The following is a 15,604-nucleotide window of genomic DNA, read 5'->3' on the forward strand; positions in this document are numbered from 1 at the left end:
TTTTTTAAAAAGTTAGGCTTGTTCTATTATGATAAAGCCATCTCTCTCCTACCCGAGATCAGCAAAATAGCTACATATCTTTCCAAAAGAAATGGGGGTGGGGGTGGGAGAGTCAGATTGAGATTGTGGGAAGAATATGCACCCTTTGAAACTTTACACGCATGGCAAATGCCACAGAATTACATATCAAATGGCAAACTTGGTTAGCATGAACCAATTTGCCATATTCAGGTGAAAAAACAGAAAACTGACATTTGTTGGAAACCAGACTGGAAGCAGGGCAGATAAAAAGCAATGAAGTTTAAATTTAAAAAAAATCAATCCCCCCCAAAAAAACAATTTGTAAAATATGAACGTAGGTCAAAAGATATCATAGATAATAACTTCTAATATCATATGAACATACTTGTTAAATATATATATAGTTTTAAAGTATATGGAAATGAGAGACCACAGGCCTAATCAGTCCTATCCTGCTGGTGCTGTCATACATACACAAAGTCAAGCCCTAAACCTCTCTCTAAAAATTAAGCAAAGAAGGTCAGCACACGGAGGATTTGGGGTGGGTGGGACAGATCTGAGCAAGGAGGAGTTGTCTGGATATAAAACATGGGACAGGACAGGAGAGAGGAATAGAAAGCGAAACAAAAAGTGAGCAGAACATATTCCTGCAATAAGGAAACCTATTCTGAGCATACTGTCCATTATAGAACAGAAACATGTATGTATCATGGCAGCTGGCCATAAAAGAGACCCACTTGGGAATATTTCAATCAAGTTCCTGTTCTTGTGGGTGAGACAAGCATGCATACAAAATGCACACAGTGCAACAAAGAAGTGCAAGGCCTGGTGGCCTGAATGACATAGCATAATGAAAAGTGCTTCTGCTTTGAAGATACTGAAGAGAGTGTGTCTGAACATGGAAGTGTGTATCTGCTTTGGTACTAAATAAAAACCAAATTATCGCTTTTTTGATTAGAATAATCTCCCCAAAAAAACCCAGAATCATTGCTTTTTAATGTATAGTGTGTACCCACCTTCTTAAAATGAAACCTAAATCTCTAAGAAATATTATTACATAATAGTATTACTAAGATTATATCAGACAACAGGCTTAACAAGAATGCACTTTTACTAGAAAATGATTAAACAGAATCTTCCTGACCAGTGATTTGAATCATAATTTAAAAGCAAATCTGCCCTGATTGGAACTTCTCATCTCACCTCACATGATAAAGGGGAGGAGGTTGTATTCAAGCCCCAAACACATGCCTGCTCCTGTGTTTTATTGTTTTAACCTAGGTTGTGAGCCGCCTTGGATTCTATTTTGCAGCAGTTGTTTTTTTTAAGCCAACAAACCAACCATGATTTGTCTTTATGTACCCAACTTGGGCCACATATCTTCCCTTACCCTATGATACAAATACCGTATTGTCCTTCTCCAGGTTCATTGCATGCAGGCAGAAATATGGTGGCGGTGGGGAGATAGAGAACACAGCAGAAAGAGGGAAACTAGGAGATGTTGGGAGCTGCTATAGAACTACATTGATAAACATTCACTGTTATGGAAAGCTAGACATTTTGTTTTAATAGAAAGTGCTATATTTTTCACGATTCAGAACAGATCCATGCTATTCACACCTATAATGGCAACAGCCACTATGAGAGTTCATGGCATAGGGTGTGATAAAATGGACACGCATTTTCAGAACTCAGTTCTTAGCGATCACTGCACAAACAAGAGAAAATAGCAACGTAACTTGAAAAAGCACTTTAAGAGATCTTTTGAGACTAAAACCCTGGAAAAGAAACACATCAATTATTTAAATAAAATCTGTGCCGGCTCTTTACACCTTAACATCCCACTTTAGAAACTTCAACAGATTCATTACGAACACACACTAAGAATTCTATGTTGCTTTTTGACTTGAGGACTTGTAAGTCCCCAAGAGCTTAAAATTTACTCTCTACTTGTGTTGAAAAACACCACAGTAAGGATGCTCTCCAATATAAACTCTTGGCTTCTCCTTCAAGGTTGATTTTATTAATCTCATGCTTCTCCAACTGCCTCCCCCTTTCGCTCTGCTGACAAAAAGAATAACCCTTTTTAAGAGATATCACCAGCAGAAAGTTGTAGCTCTGAAAAGCTATTTCCACATGTACAAACTCAGGAAGTTACAGAGATATATAAAGACTTACTTATGAGCGCTATTATGTCTATCCGCACTCTGTGGCTGGAACATTTATCTAGCATGAGTTATCACATTGCAAATGCTACAATTAGGCCAGTGAAAATTGCATCTTTTTCAAAATTGTTTTGGTATCTGGAGCATGTATGATTCAATTCAAATCTCCAGATTCCTCCCACTCCCCACTATTCAGATCAAAATATTTAATTAGCCAAAATATTTGACCACAGGATATAATGGAGAGAATCACTAAAATGCCTACATTTCCTTACAAAATGGGATGAACACAACAGGGGTAGCTCCATAATTGGACATGAAGTCTGCTAAGTTTCAAATAGGTGAAGAGGTTTCCTCTTTAACATCTTATTCATTTATTATAATATGTCTTTATTTTATTGGGATTTATAAACTACCTAATATAAAACATCTCCAGGAAGTTTACATAAAAGGGCGGGGGGGGGGAGAGAAACAACCAACTAAAACCTAAAACCCTACCTACCTACATCTCTGAAAAAAGGTGTCTTAAGGCAGTCAGAGATGGGGAAGCTCTTATTCTGACAAAGAGCACATTCCAAGGTCCCAGGGCAGCTATAGAGAAGGCCCAGTTCGAGTCACAACCAAACGAGTCAGTGGCAACTGCAGTCGGACCTCTCTCGATTATCTCAGTAGTCAGTGGGTTTTGTGATAAAGGAGGCACTTATTTTTTTTTTAGAAGCCTTCTAATTCATTTTTGTTATTCAACAGTAGAACAAGAATAGCAGGGAACTGGTAGTGTCTTTGGACGACATTATTCAGAGACACAACTCCTCACAGAAAGCAATCCAGCTGAGCAAAGAGAGTTTGATATAGTCTTTCTACATCCTTCCACCAAAGCATAGTAATAGGAAAAAACCCAGAGAGACTAAGCAAAGTCATTGGCCAGCTTGAGATTTCAATTTCAAAGGGCTCCCCCACCACACACACAATGCTATATGGATCTCATTCACTACCGTTTGTCAGATTTAACAAGTTACGCCCCACCCCCACCGAATATCAAAATCAATTCTGACATTGCCAGTTTGATCTGGGAGGTCTAGCTCTTCGATGCCCTATTCAGACCAAATTAGATAGCAATCTGAAAATTCATATTTGATTCTAATGTATGAATATGAAAAAATATTTATATACAGTTTGTAAGATGCAAGAACAAAAAACCTTGAGGATTCTTGAAATAAGCCCAGAATCCATGCATTCGAAAGGCGACAGAGACTTGTTTATTTGCTAATGAAGATTAGGCTCCAGAGAATTCCACTAGTTCTGCATCTACAAGAAGGCTTTGGGCTTGCTTTCTCAAACTATTTGTTCTTCCTCACCACAACATGGCCTAGGGAACAATCTGAAGACTCCTGATAGAGTTCTACTCCTGAAGCTAATTTTTAAAAGCACATTGATGTGGCATGAATGTCTGCTGTTTGTAGAAGGGGAGAAAACACACACACTCTCAGATATCCCAGGGGACACATGCAATTCTTTGAACTCAGTTGCAATAGCTTTTTGGAATCCAGCCACAATGTCAGTGGAATTAGTGCAGAGCAGGGAAGGCGAAGCTTACAACCTGAGTCTCCATCCCTAAGCACGCTTCTTTGAGGCAAGATCAAGCGACATATTGTCATAGAAGTGTTAGAAACAAATCTGTATACACATACCTATCAAATACCACAGTTATTAGGGACAGTTTTAATATTGTGGTAGAGCATTTAAGTGATCAAAACATACTTGCCTATCACTGGTGATAAGTGAATAGAATATCCACACTACTAAAACATACCACTGATACTGATGCTTTATCATCTACAGTACTATTTGGCCCGTAGCTTTGTGCTATGACTACATCCAATATTTGGAACTCTGGATATGGGAGCAGCAAAAAAAAAAATGACAGAAGGACCTGCTTAGCATCCCATCTACTGTGAGGCTCTCACTTTATAGGACATGGGAGAAGCAGCCATGACTGTATGTATGTATGCACTAGCGCACACTCCTGAGCAAGCAAGCAAGCAAACAAACTGTTGAGCACACACCCAGAGTGGAATCTTGACAAATACATCAGACAAGATATCTGGGTACCAGAAGAACAGTCAACTGAAAAATACATGTTATGGCCAACACTTCATGGTGTTAAATCAGTCACTGAACACAAAACAGTACCCAAAGTATTACATGACACAAATTATTTGAAATCTGTTCCATTACAAAATCGGTCATGCAATGATTTCCATATATAGTTGATCAATATATTTGAAAAAAGCTATAAACACAACTAGCATTTATAGTTAGATGCAACTAGTGTGTGAATTAAACATTTTAGAATTTAAGTTAGGAGCCTTTTGTTTTATTTTACTTCATTTGTACGTATACTGTAGAAAATGGCCAAGCTTCATTCCAGAACAGAGCTGCACAACTCAAATGCCCTAGTGGGCCGGAACCATCCACGGCTTGGCGTACAGGGGCCGAGGTCAATTTTTTAGCACATTACTACATTAAAATTAAAAATATTATTAGTTACTTGTGGATCTATTCCCCCAGTCAATGGACCCATAGTTTTAACCAAGGATAGTGGCCAAAGAATAGGTCCTGTCCCTGCTCAATGAGTGGGGCCCCTAGAATGCATGCCAGCCCCAAACAAATGTCAAGTCCTCTCCTCTCCCTAAATTGTTGTTGCTTTCAGGCTGCAATGCTAGGCATGCTTACATGGGAATAAGCCTCACTGGGCACACCATGGAGCATATTTCTGAGAAAGCATGCACAGGATGGTGCTATAAGGCAGTTTCCAGCTCCTGTGTTGCTGCAGGATACCTGGGCGCCAGTAAAACAGTCCTTGTGGGCCGAATCCAGCTCCCGGACCTTATGTTGTGCAGGCCTGTTCCAGAACAAAACTATCCAGTTTAACTAGAATAACTTAAATAGTTTTAAAGTATCTCAGCTCCTATAAGACCCACCTATTAAAATGATGATACTGTACCTCAAATTCTATTGTTAACAAGCAACAGCTCACAAATATAACTACAGTTTATAGATTCCAAAAAGGGGAAGACATCAAAGAACCTGAGCTTAATTTAAAACTAGTTCCACATTGTGGGAAATGTAGTTATGAACATGTAATAACGGCAAGCCAGATGCATTTCATACAAAAGAAGAGAGTGGTGTCAGGCTAAGAGCATTCATTTCAGTTAAGATTTCTGTGCCCTGAAGGACTTGAAGCAGAAAATAAAGCCTAAAATCAAGAGCCAAGAGAGACAGGTCATCATACTCCGAATGAGTCACTTGCAATTTTTCTATTCTATTGACTACTCTAGAAGGAAAAAACATTCAGGATATCTAGATTAATCACCCCTTCCAAATGCCTTAAAAAATTGCAGGGGGAACAGGATGTCCTAAATGAATTGTGGGTCAACAGAATGACAGAAGTCACCTGGATTGTACTGTATTTTGAGAAGTATGAATCAGAGGAACAAGACACATTTCATGGTATCTCCAGCTTCTTTCTCCCTCTCGTTTTTATTCAATAGCATAACAGGTAAAGATGTCAACTGACTCCCGATGCCAGCAAAAACAGCATGATGAAGCAAATCCAAAGTTGGGGAGTGTGGTAGGCAAGCAAGGCATAGGGGCATGAGCGGCACTTTTAACTACTACTTCATAAACATATTTTTAATATCAGAAAATTCCTTCCTCTGTGGCATATATTTTGTGATGCATGAAGTTGCATGTGTTAAAATGAAGACCCAAAGCCTTTCAGTGGATGGTACCACAAGGATATTTGATGATTTGTGGTGTGGGGCTGGGAGGAGATTAACATTACAAAAGGTGGGGGGACATAGCTACAATGCAAAACAAGAATCCAACCCTCCTTCCAACAGTAATTCACTAATCCTACAGCCTGAAATATGTGCACAATCCCGTGCCTCCTCTCCCTCTGGCCCCAGTTCATCAATAGCAGTTAAACAGTGCCCAACAGCTAACATTATTCTCTTCCCCAAAGGACTTGGGTCCTATCTGCCCTCAAGTCCCCTACTTGTTCTGCCTTTTCCCTCCTGGCTCCACCCCGGCAAATCCACACAGCCACTGCCATGTCAGCCCCATCTCCATCATTTCCTTGTCTCAGGGCTCCTTGGCCGAGACTCCAAGGGTATCCCACAGCTATAAATATGTTGTTTATGGCAGGAAGGGATGGCATAAATATATACTCTCCCATTTATCACTTGTTCCAGTCAAGGCTTGAAACATGTTGCAATCTGGCACCCAACAAGCCTTCAGACAACAAAAACAAATCCTACAACAAATTATTTTCAGTCTACCGAATTATTTTCAGTCTAATTGACAGAGATGAAGCAAATGCTTCTATAGTACAGATGGTTGTGACTAGTTACTGAGTGTGCATTTAAGCCGGGGGTTAGTGATGTGCATGCCCCCGAACTGGTCCGGATGGGCACGGGGGGGGTTGTAGCTTTAAGGGCGGGGGGTAGTACTTACCCCCCCCCGCCACTCTTCCCCCCCGGTGCTGTGATATTTGCAAAGGTTTCTGGGGCGGCAGCGTTCCTCCATGCCGCCCCTGGCCCCGTCGTTAGCCGGCTAGAGCTCAAATATGCTCCACGCATGCGCCCGTTGTGGCACACGTGCACACTCGCCACCACGGGCGCATGCGTGGAGCGTATTTGAGCTCTAGCCGGCTAATGACGGGGCCAGGGGCAGCAGGGAGGAACGCTGCCGCCCCAGAAACTTTTGCAAATATCACAGCGCCGGAGGGGGAAGAGCGGCCGGGGGGGGAAGTACTACCCCCCGCCCTTAAAGCTACAACCCCCCTCCGTGCCGAGCCGCTGGACCGGCTCGGAACCGGACCGGTTCGGAGGCCCCCAGAATGGCCTCCGAACCAGTTTGGGCACACCCCTACCGGGGGTGGGGTGGGGTGGCACTGGTCAAATAGTGTACATCATACTTTCATAGGGAGGAAAGCATAATTTTCAAACTTTGCCTAGGAAGGTCAAATGCCTTGTCCCAGCTAGGAGCAAAATTAATGCTGAGCTAGTCTAAATTGGCAAGAGATTAAGCCATCCAAAAAAAGACATAATTCATATCCAAAGGGTATAGGACATAGTTCCTTAAACACTTATACTGTGAAAGAGGATGCTCACTCAATGCTTTTTCCTGAAGCAAGGGAGGCAAGAGGATGGGAGTGAGGTTTCACAGCTATACTGTCCAGAAAAAGTGAAAGATAAGATTATGCTCCACACACAAACTACTAAAACCAATTTTAAACCTTGGAAGGCTAGGCCAAACAAGTAATTTTTTAGGGCTCTTTTAAAGACCAACTGTGAACCTAAACTGCAGATATCTGCTGGGAGTGCATTCCATAGGCCAGAAGCAGCTACAGAGAAGGCCCAGTTCGGAGTCGCCACCAGACATATCAGTGGTAACTGGAGACGGACCTCTCCAGATGACCTCAATGTGCAATGGGGATCATGCAGAAGGCGGCGCTCTCTAAGGTAGCCTTTACCTAAGCCATTCAGGATTTTAAAAGGTAATAACCAGCACTTTGTAATTTGCCCGGAAACATATCGACAGGCAGTGCAACTGTTTCAAAATAGGCATAATATGGTCTCTCCAGGTTACCCCAGAGACCAGTCTGGCTGACGCGTTTTGAATTAACTAAAGTTTTCAAACTACGTATAAAACCAGCCCCAAGTAGAGTGCATTGCAATAGTCGAGCCTGGAGGTAACCAACAGATGCACAACTGTTTTGAGATCATTCTCTTCAAGGAATGGATGCAGCTGTCGAATCAGACGAAGTTGATGGAAAGTGCTCCTTGCCATAGCCTCCCACCTGAGATACCAGGGTGAGGCCTGCATCCAAGAGCACTCCCAAGCTGTGTACCTGTTCCTTCAGGGGGAATGCTACTCCATCCAGCACAGGAAGATCTAACTCATCCCTCAAATTCCGATCCACCACAGTGAGTACCTCCATCTTGCTTGGATTCAGCTTCAATTTGTTATCCCTCATCCAGCCCATTACTGCCCATAGGCAAGCATTTAGGGAGTGAATGCCATTTCCTTATAAGGAGAAATAGATTTAGGTGTCATCAGCATACTGATAACACCCTGCACCAAATCACCTGATGACCTCACCCTGCAGTTTCATGTAGATGTTAAAAAGCATTGGTGACAGAATGGAGCCCTGAGGGACTCCATATAGCAGCTCCCGTTTCAAAGAGCAACTGTCACCAAGCGCTACCATGTGGAATCTGCCTGAGAGATAGGAGTGGAACCACTGCAAAGCAGTGCCTCATATCCCCAACTCGCTTTGGCGATCCAGAATGATACCATGATCAATGGTATCAAACGCTGCTGAGAGATCAGAGTCACACTCCCTCTGTCGATTCCCTGGTACAGGTCATCCATCAGGCTGACCAAGGCAGACTCAACCCCATAGCCTGCTCTAAAGCCAGTTTGAAAATGGGTCTAGATAACTGGTTTCCTCCCAAACTGCCTGGTGCTGGTTAGCCATCACTCTCTCAATCACCCCCTCACAACCTGGGACAGCTCTGCTGAATGTGAACCTGCCAAAGCAATGCATGCAGACCAGAATTGTTTTTTTGCCACACACACACTGCTTCCGCATAAACCTTCAAATGGGCTCTGTACCGCGTCCTGTCAATTTCAAGCTGCGTTCTCTTCCACTTGAGCTCCAGTCGCCTACCTTGCTGCTTCAGACCCCGCAACTCTGTATACCAAGGGGCCACTTTTAAAGCAGGTCAGAAGGGACGCTTAGGAGTGATTGTGTCTACTGCCCTGGTGAGTTCCCTATTCCACCAGGCACTTAAATGATATAATTTTGAACTGATTATTAAATATTTCCCTATTCTGTGTAGGAAAAATGTACACGCACTGTTACATGGGATAAATATATATACACATGTGAATTCCACCATGCAGTGGGAAGCTGTGGCTGGCTGCAGCTTCATATCAGTTGCACATATTGTGAGACAGACACACAGACAGTCACATCATGAATCATGTCTTGTACAGTCTCACCTACGAGGGCAGCAATATCAAGTGTAGGAAAATTGTCAAGTGTGAAGTGGCCATTGAGCAGTAGGGTTCACTTTCATACCACACAAGGAACAAGGCACACACAAGAAGATAATGAACTCTGAAGCCATGACAATGGGCCAAACTCTCAAAGCGTGTGAGAGAGAAATGGAGCAAGTCCGAAGGCTGGCCCACAATCCATTTGCTGGTATCTACACAAGCAGTATTCAGATCGCTAATGCAGGAGGAAGCTATGCTTATCTCTACAGCTGAAGGACATGCTAAAATGTGTTGTTGTTGTTTTGTTTTACACATTACTCCTATTTTCAGCCATAAATACTATTTTATACAGGTCATAAATAAAAACATGGTAGCTGGGAATTTCCATCTTTTTCTTCTTTTTTAAAGTATTATACTGATTCAGACCATTGGTCCATCTGGTACAACATCACTATGCTGCCTGGCAACAGCTCTCGAGGGTTTCAGACAGGAGTATTTTCCCAGTCCTACCTAAAGATGCCAGGGTGCCAGAAGGTGACACTGAGTTACAGCACCTCCCCAAGTCTGATAAGCACACAAGCTAAATACAAGGAAAGATGATACAGCCACTGTCTCACTTATGATGAAGAACATTCTGTGCAAACAAATGGCAGTTTTAAAATATAGCTAATTCAACACCACTTTCCTTTTCAAAAGATCATACCACTTGCATAGTGAAACTTGCCAAGTCAACTCTGGACTGACACACTTTCGCACCTTTGGACACACCAGTGCAAAAAACAGGCCATTTCACCTTGACACATACTTCCTAGGTTTCAGGCAGCTATACATGCATACAATGTCTTTGCTGGTGCTATTGCTGCTTAAGCTTGCCAAATGGCTTTGCTAAAGTCAAACTCAGAATTCTGCCAGCCTTCCAGATTGTGGATTTCAAAGACTGTACTTGTCCCATTCTTGCTTTGCAGGACCAAACTACATGTTACATTAAACATTTGGGCTGACCCCCTGCCCCTTTAACTTGAAATAGCAGCCATAGTGGAGAGGTCAAGATCATGATGCATGAAAAGGTAATTAACCTTTCCCCCCAAGGAAAGTGGCCCCTGAAAAGCTAATATTTACTTCAAGTGGGAAGGTGTCACTGAAGCCTCTATGTAACATTTACCTTTTCTGTACTTGCCAGGTAGGCACATGAGGATAAAAATCCTGTCCTTTCTAAAGAACATGGCAAAACTGAACCCAATTACACTGAGGTTCTTTTTTCTTCTGGTTTTTGTTATTTTTAGTTGGTCTAAATAAATAATCTTACTCCTTCCCTACAGGCACAAAAATGGTATAATATTCCTCAAAGCGACAATAACTGTGCTCTGGCCTGAAGTTTCTGAACTCAGTTTATCATGTGATGGCAACAGTGTCACTGCATACATGACCTTCATTTTTCCTGCCTAGAAGGCTAGTCACTTCAGAGACACATCACTAGACACTTGTATTTATAATAGCCAGGAAACAAACTCATCTGTGAATATGACAGCTTGCTTTAAAAGCTTCCTTGAAAACTCAGACACCTGCATAATACCCCATTTGTACTTTCTGGGTTTCTTTGGCAGTCTTTCCTGAATATCTGTCAGAAAATCTGCTGCTTACTTCATTTAACATGAAAAATGTAAAATTACTTACTATAAGAGTAAGTAATCAGAATGGTCTGAAGTGCCACCTTGTGACAGTTAATGCATGATTTATAAGGAGAATATTCAAGGTTGAATAAAGCACTTGTGCAGGCTTGTATTCAGCTCATTTCCCTCTAGATACCCCTAGAAACCTCTGTACTACATAGAGCTGCTAGCATTACGTGACAACAGCACTAATGTGCACGAATCTGGAATTGTGAGCTCGAATTGAATAGAAACATATTCAAATTGATCAGCTGAAACAGCGGCCATTGCATGAATCAACCCAAACTGATTTGAGTGATTTGGCCATAGGGAACTCCAATCACCCCGATGTTCCCCATAAGTAAGTCCTAGGGATACCAAAGTGGCCTGGGTGCTACCTCATGATGGGTGCTACACCTACAAAACAAATGGGCAAGCAGGTGAATCCCCCCCCCAACCCCCCCCCCCCCAAGATCCTATGGAGGTTTGAGGAATAAGGCTAAAATTTTGTTTAAAATCGCCCGCTTGCCCATTTCTTTTGTGGGTTGGGTGGTAGGTACGATATTAACATCTTAGCTATTTTTCTATTCTATGGTGAACAATATCAATCAGCAAGGGGGGAAAGCCCACCAGAATGGCATTTGAATTACTCAAATTGATCGGAGCTCGAATTGGGGACATTTTGATTCGAACTCTAAGGGCGATTTGACTAGATTTCAAATCACTTGAATTAGCCCAATTTGAGTTCAAATTGATTCAGCTTCAATCGATTTGCACATCTCTAAACAGCACTAACTGGATGCAGCCTGAAAAGTTGCCTGGGTCTCACAGTTAGAAGATTCAACCAAGTTCTGCTGCAGCCAAGCATAAGAAGAGCTGCCTCCTTGTTCTGCTGCTGGGAGAATGGCACCAAATCATAGGCTTTGCTGCCCCCACAGAAACTTCTTGCCATACTTAGAGATGTTTTAGAGAAACTGTAGGCAATGCAGGAATTGGCAACTCCATATTGAATTTTGCATATTAGAAAAACTCACTGCATGAGCAGAGGTCAGCAACTACCAAATTTCCTAATTCCCAATCCATATTAGCGGCAGTTGCTAAGGGTGGTAGCATGTTCATACACTCACTGTGCAATATCCTTAATAAGCTTCGGGGGGAGGGGGAATTCATAACAAGGGATGCTGATCCTTGTGGCGAGTATAAAACTTTAGACCAGCTCTCATTGGTCCTCATTAAAACAAAAACAAAACAGGACTAGGTAGCTGGATTGTTACAGGCTTCTCCATGCCTGGGGCCACCAGCCAATCAAAGTTTGTGGCTGCTGGCAACCACTCCCCCTCAATGGGGTTTGCTATTTCACCTTTTGCAACAAGTGCTTCAATGCTGGGACCACTCCTACAATGGAAATTTTTAGTATTTGCTGCTGGTGAGTGGATGTATGGAAACCTGGTGCATGAAGAACACTTTTCAGTTTACATGGTAAGCTGGTGCACCCAAATAGCTTGCTGTGTGGAAAGAATGGCCATAGAGTAGGGATGTGCACAGAACTGGTTTGGAGGCCCTTTATGGGCCTCTGGACCGGTTCAAAGAACCGACATTTCAGCTGGTTGGACAGCACAGGCATGTCAGTGACTTCCGGTCATATCCAGAAGACGGGGAAATGGGGCGGCAGGGAGGTATGCTGCCACCCCAATGGGCTTTCCAAAAGATGGACGCTGGTGGGGGGGAAGTGGTGGGAGGGGTAAGTGCACCCTCCCCTGCTCTTAAAGCGGCACCCTCGCCATCTTCGATCCTCCCCATTGCAGTTCCGTGCGCATCCCTACCATAGAGAACTGGAAGTAGTCATGAGGGTGTGACTAGGATGTGTGACATAAGAGTGAAATATGGTGACTTGCTCAAAACCATTCAGCAGGTTCAAATGAGTAGAGGTGAACAAGTTTCCTAGTTCCCAGTCGATAATGGTAATAGTTGCCGGGGAGGTGGAATTCTAGTTTCCAGAGGTTCTGGAATAAATGCTTACATTTGGAGGCACCTATGCATTTTTCACATAAGCTGCAATATTTCAAGAGTATGCTTGTATAAGTCTAAGTCGACAAGATTTGCAGATATCATTTCAAGAGGTTAAGAGCCTGATATTGTTGTCTTAATAAAGAACATGCTTCATTACTCCAGAGTAGCAAAATAAATTTCCCTACATGCCTATGAAGTGGAATCATGAAGTTGTGGTGGGGCTGGGGGGAGAGAAGTCATATCTGCAACTTTTGTCAAAGTACCAACACCACCCATATCCACATCCTGTCAATGGTTTCTCCCCTCGTCCCCACCCCCACCCCAGACTTGGTTTGATACATAGCATTCAGTATCTCCTACAGCATGAAGAAACACAAAATGTATGAGAACAAGTTATATTATAAACAGGCATGCCCCAACTTACAAACACCCCCATACTTACAAAGCTCCATAACACATTAATGAAGTTCCCAACTTAAAAATACCAACCCTCAAATACAAACAAGTTGTCCTTCATAGGAATTATATGCATTCCTAGTTATGAACACCCAGCATACAAGTGAACTTCTGGAACACAACCTATTTGTAAGTAGTTTATTACTACCTGTATTTTATTAACACTTAGACTTGTCTGAATTCAAGATAGAAACTTTTGAAAAATTGATCCTAAGGCAATATGTAGCAGTTCTATGCCTGTATACACTCAGATTTGTTACTCTAAAGTACAACTTTAAGAGCTCAAAGAAAGTCAATAGTAACAGAGCTTCCATAAGAACCAGTACTGTGAGGGAAGATTGTAACAGAGATTGATTTTAAAAAGGGAAGGCATAAAATATATGACATGGAAAGGTAAGAAAAATCCCACCATATAAAACAAGTTGTTAGGTATAATCAGGTGTAGTTTGTAATGATGTCATCCACCCTGATCCAAGATGGCAGACACATGAACTAACTTGTGGACCTCTATTTGAATCAAATTTAGTCCAGTTGTAGAGATAGTGAAAAGAAAGTGGGCTGATTAGTTAGCCCACTTGTGCCTCCAAAGTTTACGTGTCTGCCATCTCGAACTGATGTGGATGATATCATCATAAACTATGCCAATGAGGTATCTCTGCGTGACACTCACTGTAACTGTACCCAATTTGGTTCAAATCAGACAGTCCATAAGGTAGCCTGCTTGCGCCTCAGACATTCGTGTGACCACCATCTTGAATCGGGGTGGATGACATCATCACAAACTACACCATTGATGTGTCCCCTAGGTGTCCCTACAACTGTACCTGACCGATTTGGTTCATATTGGTCCAGACGTTGTGATATTGAGGGGGGGACGACAAACATATGGATGGTGGACTGAAGGCTGAAGTTGTGCAGCTCTGGTGTAGACAATATTCAGTTAGATAGACCAATGGTCTAACTACCAAGCAGGCAACTTCATATATTAAATTCACCATCACTTCAGCATTGTGACCTGGCAACTCTAAGGGGACACCAAGTGAAGAAAAAGGTCTGAATTTCATTTCTTGATTTGAACTACCTAGCTCTCTGCCTTCTAATCATCTATTTAATTCTCTTGCTCCAAATGTACTTTACCCTGAAAGGTCAATGGTGGCTAGAATGTTCCTGCTACTGAACTCATCTCTAAAATGGCATTGTTGTGTCTTCCAAAATCATTACAAGGTATAAAATATGAATGAATAGCTTGAAAGGGGATAGAATTCCATCCTTATTACTAAATTAACAAATTATTTGAAAGATAAAAATGGAAGACACACAAAAACTGGATGAGTTTATTAAAACAATTTGTCTCCATTTATTGATTTTTTTAAAAAAAGACTTACAATTATTCCAAGTGTCCAATTAATACTTTGTGTTCTTAGCTGGCATGCTTTTTTGTTGTTGTAGCAAGTGCCATTTTGATTCTTTTATTAAAAATTAAAAATTGTTGGTGGAGCTGAAATCATAACAGCCATAATATGCTAGCTAGGTTTCCGAGAGGAAAATAATAGGTTCAAAATTATTCCTCTAATTGGCGGGGGGAGGAGAGAGATATCACTTACAGACAGTGTTCTATAGTATATGAACACTGAAGACTTCAGATGTCAGGAAGAAGACAGCCCGATCCAAAAATCCAAAATCCTTTGAAGAAATTAATTCAGAAGAACAGAATCCAAAATGTAGTACAGCATCTGTCAGACCTGTAAATTTGAAAATTCTAACCTTTTCAAACTAAACTTAGCTCTTTCTTCACAAAATAACTGTACTAACATTTTAATTCAATCTGCAGGTTTCATTCAGATTCTAGCTTGGAAGTAAGGGGGAGGACAACTGAAATGGGAATTTAAAAGGCAGTTAAAGCCAAAACGGTGATATCTTGGAAATGTAGCATGTGATACAACATTGTAAACTATGGTAAGCCCACTGAACGACATAATAAAAGAATAAGCTTCACAATTCTTCTGTGCATTTATTTATTTATTTAGAAATACAACCTACCTATTAAAGCTCAAGGCAAGCTAGCATCCAATGCCAGGTAAGAGACTTGATATGTAGATGTTCATATACCAATGCTAGAAGTCTTTGAGCCAAGATGGGTGAGCTGGAATGTTTGGTTGCTAATGAAAACATAGATATAGTGGGCATAACAGAAACCTGGTGAGACAAGCCAGTGGGACACTGTTTTTCCTGGAT

General features: G+C 41.8%; 1 protein-coding gene across 4 annotated transcripts in view; it reads right to left on the minus strand.

The window, feature by feature from the left end:
* The window catches only part of AGPAT4 (1-acylglycerol-3-phosphate O-acyltransferase 4), a 92,091-nt gene that overhangs the window by 64,587 nt on the left and 11,900 nt on the right, over window positions 1-15,604 (minus strand). The window lies entirely within an intron of this gene.

The sequence above is a fragment of the Hemicordylus capensis genome, chromosome 1 (assembly GCF_027244095.1).
Source record: "Hemicordylus capensis ecotype Gifberg chromosome 1, rHemCap1.1.pri, whole genome shotgun sequence".
Lineage (NCBI taxonomy): Eukaryota > Metazoa > Chordata > Lepidosauria > Squamata > Cordylidae > Hemicordylus > Hemicordylus capensis.